Here is an 18,074-nt window from a genome sequence, read left to right as displayed (position 1 = left end):
TTTGTGTAAGAAATTGGTACTTATTGCAATGAAAATACCGGCTACGCTGTTTTCTGTAAAGGTTGGATCCCTCTCTGTGGCTTCACTCATATAGTAGATAGCTCTGAGGACTGTCCTGTGGTCTTGCTTAGAATTGCTTTGGTCTTCTCCGTGCAAATGTTTATTTTAATAGTCCATGTCTACTTGGTCTTACTAATGTACTGTAATATCAGATGCTTTGAGATCTCAGAGGTAAGGAGGCTAATTTTAGAGTGCCTTCAGGGTAGATGATATTTCAAAATGTGGTAGGGCCTAACAGAACTTACCTAACCTCGTTTGCTCCAAGTCAGAAGAATATTCATTGGTGGCGTCCTTGGTGGCCGCGTGGTGGTGGTGAAGTTGGTGGCAGAGATGAAGAACATGTGAGTGATTCCTTGGTAAAACAGTGTAGTGATTTTTCACCTTTAAAAGCAAAGTACCCATGAAGATTTATTTATTTTTACACTTTGAAAATTTCCAGAGAGACAGAGGTGTCAATGGAATTTATTTTTTAATTATAAAAAACTTTCGTCGCCACTTTAAAATTGTGTCCGGAGATATTTGAGGAGAGAAAGAGACCATGCATTTATTTACTGATGTTTAGATCTCTAGGATGATCTCAAATGAAAGATTTTTGGTCTCAAAGGTGGACCCCAAAAGTAAAGGAATGGAGGTGTAGCTGTGTATGGTCGTGGTTATTATAATATGGAATGCTCTCAATGTAATAGGAAATACGAGGAGAGACGGGATCTGAAACCAGGACTTCCTAGGATCCCTGAAAAGCTCTGGGAGTGGAAAGATTTTTCCAATTTTCTTGAGACTTAGGTAAAGGATATATTTTGAAATGCCACCTTTACATATGTTCATTTCTTTTCAAGTTGTAGGATCCCTACTTATCTGTGACCACAAAGTAGTAGAAAAGTGATTGACTTCACTTGGGTCAAGTTCCTAATTTGCTCCTAGTCTCCAGTTTATCTTTATAATGGAATTCTCTCTCTGGTGAAGGCTAAGAGGCATAATGTATGTAAAGCACCCAGCACCAGGCCAGGTACCTGGTAAATGGCCCCCTCTGCGGTTCATTTGCAATGATCAGTGAGTGGCCCTCCAGTACCTCTGGTGCCCACGGCTTGCTCCTTGTCATTCATCTGCTGCCTGGCTTTGCACGTCTAGTTAGCCGTTGTGGGTTGCTGATAGAGTTGGAAAGAATTTGGTGTCTTCACTATCACAAAACGTGTTTTATAGATGCTGTTATATTTAAGAAATCTGTGCCCATTCATCTATTCATTCATCAAGCATTTATTGAGCGCCTTTTGAGTACCTGGCACACCTGCCGTGTGCCTAGGTGGTCGAACTCAGGGGATGTGGGATCTCTCAATCAGTTGTGTTAGGCTCTTTGTTTTGGTAATTGGAGTGATTATGATGGAGATGGATGTCCTTATCCACATTTAAATAGCCTGGAGCCAGGGGATGGTGAATTGTGGCTTGAGGCAATGGGAAATGGATAGCTGTTTAGAGGCATGCATTTCTGCGTCTTTGTGTGTATATATTTACAATATAATTTGCTAACCATGTAGCCAATGCTGCTGGGGTACGTAATCTGGCAGATCATTTAAATATTTACTCCAAAATATCTTGTTCTCTGTTGGTGTGAAGTAGAGTTTCCAGTTATTTTTAGGTCATTTTCATCTTAGCAACCCTGTTGGAGATGCACCAGACACGCTGCTGTAAACTGTCCCCACATTTTGATAGAATTTAATAAAGTCAAGTTTAATGGTTTGGTCCCAAGAGGCAAACAGACCATCTGGTTAGCAGAAGGTTAGGTCGAGTATCGCATGGCTGCTGAGAGGGCCACAAACCAGCCCCGACGCACTGGTAATGTGTCCACTTGCTGAATGCGTTAAGCATTGAAATGGTGCTTTCAGGTCTGCAGAGCCAGCAGTTCTGTTACCACCGCTGTGACGCAGGAGATAATTCAGCTGGGCAAGCGGCAGCATGGGGGTGGATCTACAGTACAGGATGTGTAATGTCAACATGAAGGATTGGAGCTGGCAGAAGGAAGGGAAGCACTCATTTCATGCCAGTGCAGGAAGCCTAGAGAGATGCTTCCCGCCCCCCTTGCGTCTTGTCCTCTTCTGGAGCTTTCACATTATGTGTTAAATGATTACCTTGTGTATGGTCCATGGCAAAACTTCAGCTGATTTTCTGCCTCTTTTGGAACCTGTCAGCGTAAACAGTGAACCACATTCCACACACATGGAGGGCGGGCAGAGGCAAGAGCGAGCTGCACAGACTGGGAGGAGGAGAAAGGGCTTCGTTAGGCAGGAGCATCTTTGTGCTTGAGATGGAATCCCATTGTACGTCCCTTTGTGCTCAGATTTGAGACCAGCCATCCATTCAAAGGCTGCAATCATCTTGGAACATTGTGCTGCAGCTGTAGTCAGTAGAAGGCTTGCAGAAGGTTCCAGTGATTCTGCAGAGGCTTAGCAATTACATAATTGCTATGTAACTGGAGAGAACCATCAGGATGGTCTAGTTCTCCTGGAAAGAGAGCTTCTACAATTTGAGGGGTAGATTGTTTTTCCTTGTTAAACTTGAAAGCTGATGAGCAAGTACATCCAGCCACCGGTGGGAACCAGGTCCTCTCACTGGCATGAGAGGGGAGGAAATTCACAAGTACACTTGGCTGGACATTCAGTGGACTTCACAGCTGTGTTAAACAGAGAGAGAGAGAGAGAAAGCGCGAGCAACTCACTGACTCTTTGTAAAGTGGATTCTTCTATCAGTTAAACGTGATACCTGACTTGTTTCTAAAATCTGAGATTACATCCTGTATGCATTCAAGGCCTGGTGTATTCCAAAGCTTTCCTCGGAATGAGACCAACGGAGTTGTGCTTGATCACCAAGAGCCCTCTTGATTTCTGCTGCCTGCTCAGGAGGATTTTCCCAGCCTCTCTTAAATGAATACTCTCAGATGCTGATCAGCGGAAGCCCTGCAAGGCCTGACTGTCATCAGATGTTCCTAAATGCTGAAATCCTCTCTGTGTCGACCCATGGTGCAGTGCCTCAGCGGCCTGGGGGCTGGAGCAGCCTGGACAGTTTATCTGTGAAGACCTCACAGCACAGGAATGAATTCCTTCTTTCAACCACCTGACCACTTGTTTTCCATAGCTGAGAAAATTTGGAGGTGGAGTTGGTTAGAAGTAGGTGTGAGGGTTGCATTAAACCGGCAAGGAGTCCAGGCTCCATTTCATCAGATAGGGAACAGTCCTCTAAAATTAGCCACATCTCCTAACCCGTGTGTGGATTTGATGTTTGTTTATGTTAAGTAGCTCTAAATTTCAGCAATCCTGCCTTTCTGGGGTCGGTTTTGTGGAGCTGCCAGAGGAGAAAGAGTGGTTGTCGGGTGCATTTTTATTAATGGTGTCGGTTGATCCTTTCATAACTATGATATTCGTCTATATTTCTCTATTTCAATGTGTTTGTAGCCAGAACTTGAGTATAGGGGAAATAAACCATTTGATTCCTTTGTGAATTAAAAAGGAATGGCAGCGGGCAGTATAAGGCCTGGACTTCCAAGATGGATTAGGTCCACAGGTTCCTAGACCTTTTACCTTTAGACCTCTGCTTTACTCTGGACCTCCTGGGCTGAGCGCTGAGGTTGACAGATGCAAATGGTTATCTTTAAGAAGTTTGATTCCTATGAAACAATGTTGACGGGTTTTCAAGGAGCCAGCCCTGGTCAGCACTGAGCTTTTATTTTGTAGCAATCTAGAGGGGTATAGGATCACCCATGGTGACCCTTGCCTGCGTCATTCCAGGCAGGCCTTGGCATGCTCCAGCAGATGAGTAAGGACGAGGGCAGTTGGCAGGAGGACTCACTGAGTTCATCTTGCTTCGTATCTTAGAAACTGGCCTGACCTTGTTCCATCATCAGTGTTTGGGCACTCTGAGAAACACTAGACCATCTTTCAAGGAAGGGTCCTGGAGATTGTGTGAGAAGCAGCGTGCTCTCATACTGGGAAGGAACAGTTGACTCCAGCGCCGAGACAGTGTTGGGAGGTCCGTGAAGACCTTGGCAGTGAGGGCCATGGTATGTAGTAGAAAGAACATAGACCTCTCAGAGCCAGTGAGTAGCTGTGTGACCTTGAGTGAATGGTTTAATCTTTGATCCTTAATTTCATTAGCTGGTGAAAAAAAAATCTACTTTGTAAGCTTCTTGTGGGGAATAAATGGTGCAGAAATCTACTGGTGCAGAGCCTGACATATAGTGGGCACTTAAAAAATACTAATTCCCTTTTCTCACATCCTTAAGTTTTCATAAAAACACTAAATATAGGCAGAGCACCGTTAAACAATGACTATCTGATTAGGAGTCAGAATACACTTGAGTCCACATGAAATCCCTGTTAGGGAGCTCTTTGAAGCTTGTACTGGTGGGATTGCTAAACAGTGACCATCTTGGCTTTAGGGGCTGAGCAATATCTTTTATTATATGGTGACTTTTAAAAGCCGATGTGCTCCTCTATGAAACGTGACTCCAAAATCTAGTAAAGGGGAGGAAAAGTACCTTAACCTCTGTTTGCACTATCTTGGACATTCTGTAATAGATTATTTATTAAATTCCTTAGATGAGGTTCTGTTTTTTGTGTCTTGACTATGGTTACACAACTAACTCCTTTCAAAGAAAAGCCTGATATTTCCGAAGAATAGCACGACTGGGAGATGTTTAGATGTCCAGAATCCCAAAGACTGCATGATGTTAATGACTCTTACAAGCTTCTTTTCTTTGACCTTTAACCCAGTGTCCAGTTCCTTATGTTGGTGCTCAATGAGGCCTTGTTGACTGTTTTCAGGGAAAAAGACCTTAGTTAGTTAAAATTTAGCCAAATCAACTTTGAGGGCGAACCACTGGTCTGTCTCATGATCAATTACTAAATGGGACTAGACTAGAAGATGCAGAAAGGCAGGCCCAGGGTCTCCCTTGTTCATCTATCATCAGTGCCTTGCACAGGGCCTGGGACAGATGTCCATAGTCAATAAGTATTTGAACCAAAATCTAGCTCTTTTAAAAAGGTCATGTAGCTCCTAAATACACCTAAATTTCTGAAACTGAACATTATCTTTTAGTTTCTTCCAAGCAATGATTGCTATTCTTCTAAGCAGTGATTGCTATTCTAGATATCACTAGCATACAGCATTCAACTTTAGTATGTAGAGATTTGACCCTGACAGTTTAATTTAAAAATGAGAGTTAATGTAAGTTCTTAAATCAAAGGAAACTGCCCAATTCTACAATCCATAATAAATATATTTTGAAAGTCAGAATGTCTAGATTGCAATCTAGGTTGAAGAAGCCAAAGTGAGTTTCGTTACTGGAAGTTTCTGAAGGATACTAATTTGAGGATGACAGTTTACTAGTATGATCCTGAATGACTCTTTAGGGCATTGTAAAGTTAGATTTCATAGAATTGAGTCTGAAACATTGGAGAGGAAAAATTCAAACTCAGGAATACTCAACGATTCAAGGCCGGCAGTTCTGGAGGCAACTTGTTTGTAGTTTTATATGAAAAAGGAAGACAGATCTTTTTCCAAGACTTTATTTGACCTATTAAATCTAAATGGATTGTGGCATGTATTTCATGGGGTAGATTGGTGGTATGGAAACTTAAAGGAATATAGAAAAAAATGTTAGGAAAAGAAAAGATGAGTATGTAGTGTTTCCTACCAAGTTCAGAATTGGAAGAATAAGGCGGTAGCACCAGCACAATAGTCATGTTCTCTGAAGATGGTCAAACAGGTTCAGAAAACCTGCCTCTTCACCTTTGACTTTAGTTCTTGAACATTTGAATGGAATGATTTAGACCATTGAAAGTCTAGTATGTGCAGAAGCCTTCTAGGTATGAGGTGACCTTGCAGCATTAAAGAAACCCATGGATCCTGTTAGTTCCAACCTCACTGAAGGACATATTCTGAAGAGCCAGCTCATTAAGCAAGCTTTTGAAGGGTGTGCGCTGCAGAGCAGTTTCCTGTTATTTGGTTAATGGTTGACCTAGTTCTATTGCCATATGCTTCCTGGAACGCGTTCTAATATAAAGTATGTGTTAAAGCAAGACTAGGATAATAGCAGGAAAGTCAAAGCCTTTCTGCAGCAGAGACCATATTAATGCTGGCCCAGTGAGGGCGGGACAGTGTATGGAGGGAGAATGAAGACTTTTCTCTTCATGGTCCTGTTTACTGATTCTGATTTTAATCCTCACATTTCGTCCCAGCCCATTCTCAAGAGTTGCATTTTCCCAAAGTACCTTCTATGTAAGGCCTGCGTTGTTGGTTCATCTCTTGTGCATGCTAGGCCAAGTGTGATGTTGAAGTACCCTGAGTAAAATTATTAACGCAAGGAAAGATTAGATTAGATTTGGCTAATGGCAGGTGATTTTGTTTTTGTGTTATTATTTTTGTATTGCCAACAAGGGATTAGTAATCTTTTTGTCTGAAGTTTGGATGGAGTCCAGAGTCTGAGATTGAGGCTCTTTGACTTCTTTATCGTTTTACCTGGAATCAGCAGCCTTGGCTTGTTCGTTTAGATGGCTAGGAGAGCCCACACAACCATGGGGGCTGCTGAGCAAACTTTGCACCAGACACACAGGGTTTGTTTTTACAGCTTCAGAATGCGAAGCATCCGTGGGTCTAGTCTGCTAATTGCTGGATATTTCGGTGGTAGGGGAGGAAGCTGTTCTGTTCTTTTCATTGCTCATAAAGAAAATGTTTGAGGAACCACAAGTGTGTGGGGTGGGGTGAGATGAGGTGGACAGTTCCTTTTCAATTTGCTTTTTAAAATCACCATAATTGTGGTATGGGGCTGTGATTCCTAAACCAGGTGATCTTCAGAATCATTGTGAGAACTTGGAAACAAGAAGAAGGTTATTAAAAATAGATTTTTAGGTTCTACCATGGGAGGAGGAGTCACTAGGTCTAGGGTGGGACCCTAGAATGTGTGTTCTTAGAGGTGAGATTTAGGAACCACTGGTCTTGGGAATTCAGTATCATTAGGCTGGCAAGGGAGGAAGAAACAGTCACTGTGCTTTAATGTCTCACATGCAGGAAGTAGGAAGAGGAAAAGAGATGCTGTCAGAACTTGATATTTGTAGCTGCTAATAATTTGAGCTGTGGAATAGGCTTTCGTCTTTTCTTCCCCAGAAATTCAGTACCTCCAGGGCACCTTAAGAGCACTGTATACCGAGTGATTTAGGTTTGGGAAATGTCATCTTAGTGGCAGGCTACTTATTGTGCACCACCACCATCCCCCGCTGCCCCGGCCCCTCCCTCCCACCATGGAGGTAATGTTAGCAGAATATCTGTCATTCATCAGTTAAATTGGATCCAGTTTTTTCATATTAATACCTTTGGCAGAAACAAAGGGAAGTTTCATTATGTTGATTTCTATATACAAGGAAATTGCTACTGATCCACCCAATTAGCTTCTGGTTTCTTTTTTTTTTTTTTCTTCTTTTTTTATGTTAACAATGAAGAGATGCACTTGTTGACCAAGGACTTGCTCCATCTGACTGCTTGCCTGGCCTGCTTTAAAGCTATTCTCTCTGATATTGGGCCACAGGTAACTGACCCATTTGTGAATCAGAATGACCTTAACTACAGGATCACCCCCATCTGGGGTCTAATAGTGTGCCTGATAGATAAGTAGTTGATCTTCAATGTGTGGTTAGTGGATGAATGAATGACTGAACCAGCTAAGTAAATATTGCCCCCAAGAGATAAGAAGTAACTTGGAAAGAAGATTCTGCCTCAAAGCAATGTGTGTGGTCAGTGTAACCTTTTTAGGATGTCTTCTGCATTAATCTCAACAAAAAGGAGAATGACCCTGTTGCAAAATTTGACAAATCAGACACTTTGGCTTCCTGAGAAAATGCAGGGAAATTATTTCTTTTCTTTACATGTTGTCTGTCCTCCAAACAGCTATCACTACTGCTACCACAAAAAAACCCTGCACACATTAAAGAGAGTGGCTACAGGACAAATATTGTTAAGGATATTTGATGTTCTTTCTCTATTCTTCCTTGAAACTTTAAAAGTCTCATAGGGAGTGAGTGAGAAGAATGTGGCTTTAGAAGTAGAAAAGAAGAAACAATTGAGTAGAAAGAAGAAGGTTGAGGAAATTTCTCTCATTGACAGTTATTTGTAACAGAAAACAGTGGTCATGGCCTAAGAACTCATGGTCATGTCCTTGGCATGCTTAGAAGCTCCAAGAATGGAAGAGAGTCTCTTCAAAGTTATTTTGAGGAGTTGGACACTACCTACTAGGCTTCTAATGCTTACCCAAGTTAAGAGGTTGAAGTGCCTCCAAGGCCTTAAGTAGCAGCTGAACATGTGATCTTGTTAACCCTGAGATGTTGCTGAGAAGTGACTCAGATCACTGTGGCAAATGATCCTGTCCTGTTCCAGCTGCCCCAGCAGAAATCAGCATTAGGTCACCCTTAAGGCAGATGGTGCAGAGCTCATGCTCCCAAAGACTTTATTAGAACAAGGACAACTTGAATAGGCTCTCCTGCCCATGGGACTGATGTGAGGACTGCTTGGTGTTTTGGAGCCATCTGATTCATAAGCTCTTCCAGTTCCTACCTCCACCCCTACCCTCTGCCCTCACATAAACCACTTGGAGAGAAGGGGAGGATGCCAGAGAGAGTCATGAGTTCTCATAATGATTTGCTCTTTGGGCGTTTCCTCTTCTAGATAGACGGAAGCTTTATTTTCCCCAGGGAAAGGTAAAATATGCTCCAGGTAGCCTAAAGTATGTGTGATGCCTATTTTGAATAAAATAACAGACTTGAGTAGTTTGTATTTTACTAAATAATAATCAAGAGGTAACTCATACCCAAGAACCTGGTCTGTTGGCCTTAGCATGAAAGGAGTTAGCTGCCTGATGACTCATTGAACGTTACTGATTTAGTACAAAAGAAAAATGAGAGATGAGTGGTAGGAAGGTGATTGAAATGGTTACCTCACCAGACCACTCTTTAAACTTTCTCTGTCTTTCCATGACTCCAGTATGTTTGTGTAAATTCAAAATCATTTTAAAGTTTGAAATGTCTTTCTGTTCAACTGAGTGAATGTGCCGCCTCTTTCGAAAGTTGATAATGACTCAAGGGTATCCAGCTCTCAGGATTCAAGCTACTGCATGTTGGCAATGATACTGAATCCCAGTTTTATAAATAAAATGCCGGGGTGCCGCCTTAAGGATCCAGACATAGTCTGTGAGCACATTCTAAGTCTTGATCCATGGGTCCACAGCAGTGTCAACTACAAAACGCAGAAGGAGGTAGGGTCCAAAAGAAAAAGAGAATTACTGTCATCTGCAATGAATATAAAGTCATTAGATATATTCACAGAAATGAAATCCCAGACTAGAGTGGATCTATGAAATCATCCTGCCCAACCGCTTCATTTTGCAGTTCTGGAGAGGCTAAAGTGACTTGTCCAAAGTCCACAAGGTAAGAAGTTAGTTAGGGAAGCTTGAAATGGAATTTCAGTTGCCTGCCTTGGCCATCTATGCTTATTCCACTATAGCAGTGTTGGCAAATAGCTTCTATTTCTTGTGCCAATTTTGATTGATTGGTGGAGACTGCCTGGAGCTCTGCTTTGAGGATTCTGTGTCTTGTCTCAGCTTGTTGCAGAAGAGCGGAGAGATCAGGCGGAGAAGGCTGCAGTAGGCGGGAGAGGGTAAATGACAGGCGCTGGCCCTCACCCACAGTTGCTGTCCCTTACAGTTACGTGTTGGGAAATCACACACTTACTCTCTACCCAAACACTTCTCCACTTGGTGTTCTTGAAGACTTCCTATTTCCAAATGTTTTAAACCAAAGAAGAGAATATTTAGTCACTAGGAGACTCTCATTCAGAACAGCGTATCCAAGTAACTTATCCAAGGTAACTAGGTTGTTAAGTAGCGATTTGAATCAATGATGGGGTTTTCACCATGGTTTTTATCAACTAGCCTGAAGACCTCTCTTTCTGCCTTGTTCATACAGTCTAACCCTGACATTGGTGGGGGATCACTCATCTCCCTGTTTCACTACCACCTTCTTACGTGTTCTTACATGTTGTCCACAGTTTGCCTTTCATTGCCTACCTGCTCTATGGGACCTTCTAGACCATCTACTAAATCCTTTCCTCTGTAGATGGTTCAGAGCGGTCATAAACTTACCCAGGGTTACACAGCGAAGTTGTGGAAGAGAGCCAAGCTGGAACCCTGGTATCCTGACCATCACTGCTCCAAGATTTTTTCTTGGAGGTTTCCTACCTGTTATATAACACATGTGGTTTTGAAACTAGAGAGAACGTTGCAGGTTATTTATTTAATCTCATTTTATGGCTGGAGAAATTGAATCCAAGAACATTTAAGGGACTTGCCCAAGGTAACGAAGTTGTTAAGTAACACAAAAACTCCCCAGATCTTCAGGAACAAAGCCAAACCCACAGTGAATATTTTTTTCTTTGCTTTCTCTCTTTTCTATATTTTAATGAAAAAAAATGAACTGTTTATCACAATTCACAGAGGGCGTGATTGCCTTGCAACATATTAGAGTCTATAGGTTTCATATAGTCAGAATGATGAAACTGATTCAAGAGGACTTTTTGGATTATCCTTTCATAGTTTATGTAGTAAATTTAGAAGAAAAAACTTTGGTCATAAATTTGCTTGTAATATGACCCTCACAAGGTTTTAAGTATAATTTTGGAAACTTTTCTGCTTCCAAAGATAAGCTGTTGGGAGGACACGTGTAGGATATAAATGTGCCTGGCGATCTAAAGAGTGCTGTGAATTTGTGAGGGTCTCCAACAGTATGGGCACATCAGAGTTGTTCGGTAGCTGGGACTTTGTTTACCTCCAGGATATGGAGAACCCACCAGCAGAGCTCTGCCATGCTTATCATATGTATGAATGAAGTACATAGGATAATACTTTGCCTTGAATAGGGTCAGTGTTTGGTGGGGAGGGAGCTATGTTTCACAGGCAGAGCAATCTGTTAATGTCTAATTTGAGATGAATGCCATTAATAACAACGTAGAAAAGGCTACTGTCATTCCCATGCAGTTGCATCCATTTGCTCCTCTTGGCTCCTCTGGAAAACAGAATTGAGGCTCTCCTATTTTTTAGCATCTTCAGCTATAGGCAGCTCCTCTTAAGGAATGCCACTGTCATCTGTTCCCATTGGTCACTTCACATATTTCACCAAATTAGCTAATGAGGAGGGAAAGTTATCTAGATTTCTAAGAGACCTTGGTGTTCAAAAGAGTGTGGACTCCTGGACCTCTTAGCAAGTAGGCGAACTAGCCCACCTTGGCGCTTTTGCCCTCTGCTGGAACATTTCCTTTTGAAGTGCTGCCACTTATAGAATCATCAATAAAAACATTTCCCTTGCTCCTTCTGGAACCTCCATCTAACTTTGAGCCTTTGTTTTGTAAGATAAGGGATAATTTCTACACAACGCTGGGAACAGACCACTCTTAATTCCTTTTCCTCCCAGTCAGTTGTTTCAGCAAAATGATCCCCTTTCACTTTAACAGAAAGATTCTCTTTCTAGCTTAAAATATTCCAGATATGCTTTAACTTGCCTTGGGGTCATAGCACATGTCTTCCAGGACTGATGAGTCTTGTCAGTTGCCCCAGGGTGAGAACTTTAATAAGCAAATTGCACACACCTGGTTTTGCAAAGCATTGGCCTAATGGGGCACCTAGGTGGAAGTCGGTACTTCCACTCCCTGTGTACACACCCTTCCTGCCCACCCCTTTTAAAAGAGAGGCCTCAGAAATTGCTGCCTTTCCATTTATCTTGTAAAACTTTCCTGTCTCTTTGCTCCCCTGTAGGGATCGTTCAGGAGCTCAGGTTGTTGCTGTGGCTGCTGCTGTCTTTTGGATTTGCAAGTGATGCCAATGATGGGACGTGGTACATGTACAGGGGAGTCTGGTTAAAAGGGAACAGAGCTGGCAGACTCTATCAGACTGTGCATCCCCTGCCCTTTTCTTTCATTTGCGGCTGCCGTTGGTGTTAGCACAGCCTTTCTCTGCTCAGACTCTTCCTGGTTAGTTGAAAAAAGACAACCTGTTTCCCTGTTTCTGATGCTGGACACCAGGCTCACTTGTCTTATTCTCTTATTCATTCATTGATCATTCATTCAGACATTTATTGAGCATTTGACTACTTGCCTAAATGTTGTGCTACTTGTGCTAAATGTTGGAGATTAGAGAAATGAAAGACCCAGACCCTGCCTTCTAGAAGCTCATAATCTGGTGTTTACATCTCCACATTGCTGCATCTCAAATGATGCATTTTCTTTGGCTTCTGTGCGCTCTCTAATTGCCGAAGATCAGCTCTCCCAAATAAAGCTATTTGGACGTCTTTCTTGTCATCCATTCTTTCAGACATATTGTGGTACCCAGGTGATCAGGATGCAGGATCACGTCCTTAAGAATCTGCAGGTGGCATCGATGTGTATGTATATCCAGACCAACTAATGGGCATAACCATTTCTTTGAATGCTTTATGTGCTAGACTAGATTCCACATTGATCTCATATTCCATCTGCCATCCTTCCAGTGTGCCTACAGGATTCTTAGGTTAGGCTTTTTCTGTGCTGGTTGATCTATGCGTCATTGGATGACGTTCTGCTAAAAGGTGGTAAGATCTGGTGATAATGTTTAGCTCTTTAGGCAGTAAAAACTACGTATAAGGCTTTCCTGGCTTTGATGAGGCTATGGATGACCTTATTCTTCAAATACGTTGTCAGCCTATGTTCCACCGCCATTTACATGTCAGTGCCTCAGAAATTCCAGTCATCAACCCAGCAACACCTGAAGAACCTCTTCCAGGAGCATGAGTGATCTTCTAGTCTCTTGGTTTGGAAGAGTTTCCCAAACGTCTTTAGGAAAATTCTTTCATCCACTTTTAGCATCCCTTTTTGGGCATATAAAAAGCTAGCATACTACATAGCACGTGAAACCACTCAGTCAAATATCTACCTTCTCTAGTTCTTTCCTTATGTCCATAACCGTGGTTATACATTTGTTTTATTATACAGTTAGGCTAAACACCATTTGTGCTGAGAAATATTTGAGGCTTGTCCACACTGACACACTTTGGCTTACCTCCATGTACTAGTGACTGTCTCAGGTTAGCCAAATGTGTCTAGGTCAGAGGGCATACGCTTTGATATGGAATTCCAGAGGTCATTCCCTGCCTTTGTCCCCTACGCCAAAGCTCATGTCTCTTGCATCATGCTGTGACATGAAACAATATTGCATCGTAGGGAGTGCATAATGGACTGTGTTGTCCAATTATCATGAGATTACTGAATACTTTTGCCTGGAAACTTGCCAGCCATCGTGAACAAAGAGATGCCCCAAGCCACTTTCTCACGTTTATTCTGGAGGACTAAATGGCATTCTTAATATCTGATGGTTTCCTCTGTACCTTTCTGGTTGAGTAAAGAGTAAGGCAGGCTGTTTTGTTGTTGTTCTTGGACAAAGATTGTAGCTAGTACGGGAAATCAAGATTTTTAGCTAATTTGATGAGAATTAGTAAAAAGTCAAAGGTGGAACAGAGAATACACCGGCTGGAAAAGGACATGATCAATTTCTAGGAAATGGGAGATTGATATATTTGTAGTAATGAAGAAAAGTTCTTCCTGGAACAGAAGTACTGAAGAAATAACAAAAAGAGGCAAAAAAAAAAAAAAGACGCATTCCCCTAGCACACAAACTATGAAGCCCAGCCTTTTTGTTACTGGAAGTTCTGCTATGTCTTGAATTCTTCAACTTTCTTGATTTTTAAAATCTAACATTTAATTCCAAAATAATCTTTATTCATCTGTGTGTTTTCATTCTCCCTGAGTTATCTGTGTTCTCTGAAAGTTTAAAAACAAGGGATTTTTTTTTTCTCATCTCTGTTGGCGGAGACACACAATGGGCTGCCTTTCCCCTTCTCTGTGGAAAGAATGGAAACATAGTAAGCAGCCAGCGGAGCTCCATACGGATTGACATTCCTTGCTTCTGCTTTTAAAGTTAAGATGGTCACGAGAGAGAAAAATATTTTCGGTTCCAAGCCTAAGAAAAGGACATTCCTTTTTGTCTTGGCACTCTTGTTTTCATGGTGTTGATTTCTTACAGAATCATCTTCAGTCCCATTAATAAGTCACATCTGAAAATGAAATCACTTTTGTAAGCTTCTTTTCCTCTCCACACCCTTGATTATAGAGAAGGTGACGTTTTCTTAGATTTATCTGAAGAAGCTTAGGATGTATTTTCCTGGCATTTTTTGCTCTGGATGAGTTCCCATTGTTGTTCAAGCACATTCAAGACAGTTTTCCAGAGCCCTGAGAGACCCATCCATGCATTCTGTTCTGTTAAACAAGGAAAAAATTTAAAAAAAAAAGTTTCGTTTTCACCTTGCTTTAGAGAAGGAAATCTCAGAGGAATCATTTTCCTTTCAGGAAGATTGGGGTTTGTAGGTTAAATTGCACATTATACAAATTCCCTAGTGACAAAGAAGCTATGCCATCAACAATCTTTCTTCAAAATGCATTTTTCTATTGAAAGAGGAGGGGATTCCATTTCAGCCTGTTGATTAAGACATGAAGATGAGATCTGGAATTGGTCGTGGCCCAAGGTCGTTGGTAGAACTAATGGACCATTTGAAAATTATTAGCAGCTGGTTTAATAGAGTTGTAATAACTACAGCTGTGTGAGAAAATCCAAGCACAAGGTATTTGGAATGTCCCCTTTAAGGTCCTTTCCTATTGTTCTAGAATAATACTGGCGTTCATTTAACCAAAGTGCAACTTGGACGAAAGATTAGGTAGCTCTTTACATGAGGATGTGATACAGGCTTTATTTGCTTTAGGTTTTGGACCATCTTTTTATTTTTATTTATTTTTTTAATTCGGGCATCGTTAAGCTTCTCATCTGACCTGCACATCCCCGTGTCCCACCCAAGAACATGACAATTTCAGAGTCGCACGATGTTTAAGAATTTTAATGGCCTTTCTAAGGAGTTCTTTTTCTTTTCACTTACATTTTTTATTAAAAATTTTAATCGTATCAAAGGATTTATGGGGTTTAATTTGCCAAACTCCAAGGCAGTGGAGAAAAAAAGACAGCCAGAAGAGAAGCCATACTTTCTAACACACACCTTTTTTCAAAACAACGTTGGTTTCTGGTTTTGTACAACCTAATAGAGGAATAATTTGCTTACATCTTTGCATTTGTATCTGGAGGCATACACACACACACACAAACGTGTATGTATGTATATATACATAATATTTGCTCTGCAAAGAAATATGCCTGTTTCCTCCATCTGTCATCTGTACCTTGCTAACTCAGAGACTTGACATGGAAGAGAAATGCAGAGAGCATTCCACCCGTTAATGAATTCCACAGCCATGAGTCACCCTGGCCCCAGGCTTCTTGTCTGCCTCATCCTATTCCTGCTCTCAAAGTCAGAGGTCTGGGTCTCCAATTCCTGACTTTGGATCTGGGGAAGAAGGTAGGAGATGACACAGCTAACATAAAGCAAGAGTCCCATTCTGTATCTCAGAGCAAATTCTCAAAATATCCTACCAAGGCACAAAAGTGTGGAAGTCAGGTTTAGATAAATCCCTGCTTGACATTGATTTGCAAAGCTCTTTGTAAATTAGACCAAGAGCTTTCAGTATACATTGATGTAAATTTGTTCTCTACAACGCCATGAAGCAGATGTGCTCTCTGCAACCCACAAAGGTCAAGTGACTTCCCCAAAGTCACAGCTGGTTGAAAGCCAGAACAAAGTCCCAAACCTTGTCTTCTGACCAGCCCTTTCCAGTACACCGTGGATGACTCACCCATGAATGACAAATGTTTTGTAGGCTTTTAAAGGAAGTTGGGATATTCAGGAGACATCCTGTAGCCTTGTGAGGATGTATCATCATGGAAGGAAATCACCATGCTCTTCATAGAATAGTCCTTCTCGGAGCCAGTGGCCAAGATGCCTTGCTATGGCTTATGTAGGATGGATTTTAGTGATGATGAAGGACATGGTAAGGATTTGGTAAGATAACAGATGCCCATGGAAATAGTAAACAGTCCTGTCATAATGGTTTCCCTTTGCCTTTACTTCACTCGGAAGGTATGTACCCCAACTCATCCCCAAAGTAATGTGTTGAGAGCCACAGGCTCTGATGGAGAAGGGAAAGGAGAAATGGTAATGGTACTCAAGAGAGGGCAGGCACTGTATTTTCTAAGGGCCACATTACCTCCTCTGTTTTTGTCTAATTTAATCTTCACTGTGTTAGTGTTCAGTGGATCCAATTTTAGTGTTATTCCTATTTAGCATATTAGAAAGTGAAGGCTCAGACAGGTTAGCACGTGGTCCCCTCAGTGTTAGGTGTCAATGTGGGGATGTGAATGCAGGTCAGCTGTGCTCTTTCCATTGTGCAATGCCTACGGACCTCTCCAGATTGTTGAGACACATGATACTGGTGTTTCTGGAGGACTAGAGAGGTCCATGAAAATAATGGCCAAGAGTTATTGGTGACAGACTGTGTGCCCAAATAATTTTTACGTATTACCTCATTTAATCCTTACTATAATCCTAAGAAACAGTACTACCATTTTTTTAATGCTTTTTCAGGTGAGAAAACAGAGGTATAGAGAGGTTATACAATTTCCCAAGATCAGATAATTAGTATGTGGTAAAACCTGGATTCAAACTCAGGCAAGTGGGCTCTGAGCCCATGCTCTTAACTCCCATGCTGGGTGCTGCTAGGCAGGCCAAGTGCCAGGTTCAAAATAGCCCTTGTTGGCTGAAGATGTTTTTCAGCTGGATCAACTCTGGGATTGGTGCATTATGAAAACGACCAGCTTGATAATGTAGGTAGAGAGATTGTGCTTTGAGGATGACCTTCGTATCTCTATTATTACTGAGATAAGATATCAAGATATGATTTCCATAATCCATAAAACTTAAGTGACAGACTCTCCTTTGTGAATGGGAGAGATCCCTAACTGGTTAGTCTTTATCTTAAGGAAAACGTAAAGATATTGCAGGGCTGTAAACCAGGGAACAGATGGGATTAGATTAGCATTTTAAATCTCTCACTCCAGATGTTCAGCTGCAGTAGGTGACTACCTCAAGGTGAGTTCCACTGAAAACTCTACTGAATAAGTACTTTGTTCAAAAGGTCCTTGAAGGTTGTCTAAGTCTATACTGTCCAGTACAGTAGCCCTGAGCCACTGGGGGCTATTGAGCATTTGAAATGTGCCTGATCCAAATGTAGTGTTGCTGTAAGTCTAAAATATACTGAATGTTGAGACTTAGTAGGAAAAAAATGTAAAATATCTCACTGATGTGTTTTTATATTGATTACATGTTGAAATAATATTTTTGGATATATTAGGCTAAATCGACTATATTATTGAAATTAATTACATCTGTTTTTGACTGCTAGAAAATTTAAAATTGCATCCATGGCTTGCATTATATTTCTTTCTGACAGTGCTGGTGTAGGTGATTTCCTTGCTCTCTAGTTAAATAGAAAATGTATAAGAGTGCCATTACCATAAGCTGATGCACTCTCTCTGAGTACCACCTGGTTAAAGTAGTCCAACCTAAGGACTGTTGCTTCTTAAAGTTCTCGGGCGATATTCTACACCTTCATTGGAACTGTTCGTTTTTAAATGCAGTTAAAAGTATAATTTTCCATCTATCACTGAAGAACTAACTGTTCTTGGCATATGTTAAAAAAAATTGAGCTCAGACCACCTCTCATTAGTTACCCTAGATGGGCAGAAAGTGGTGACCTGGTGATTAGATGGAATTGACAGCAAGAGAGTTAGCTTCTGTCCTTTCTCCTTTGTAAATATTGTTTAGGTCTGACCGCCTCCTCTTCACCCCCAGTGCATCTTCCTGGCCCAGACCTACTTTATCTCATCCCTGGACCATCTCAGCAGCTGCTTTAGCAGCTTATGTCTCACCCCCCCCCCCCGCCACCGCCTCAGAAATCCTTCG

At 41.5% G+C, this 18,074-nt stretch overlaps 1 protein-coding gene across 12 annotated transcripts in view; it reads left to right on the top strand.

The window, feature by feature from the left end:
- ZNF462 (zinc finger protein 462) overlaps window positions 1–18,074 on the top strand; it is a 137,603-nt gene that overhangs the window by 16,368 nt on the left and 103,161 nt on the right. For 2 of the 12 annotated variants that reach the window (XM_087419345.1, XM_087419343.1), the window contains exon 2: window positions 7,545–7,630. The exons of the other annotated variants lie outside the window; for them this stretch is intronic. The gene's annotated coding sequence lies outside the window, so the exon portion shown is untranslated. The remainder of the gene's footprint in view (window positions 1–7,544; window positions 7,631–18,074) is intronic. 12 annotated transcript variants of the gene reach the window in all.

The sequence above is a fragment of the Ceratotherium simum genome, chromosome 29 (assembly GCF_057802395.1).
Source record: "Ceratotherium simum simum isolate JZ-2026a chromosome 29, ASM5780239v1, whole genome shotgun sequence".
NCBI lineage: Eukaryota > Metazoa > Chordata > Mammalia > Perissodactyla > Rhinocerotidae > Ceratotherium > Ceratotherium simum.
Note: the sequence above shows the minus strand (reverse complement) of the source record. Positions and strands in the feature narration are given on the sequence as shown.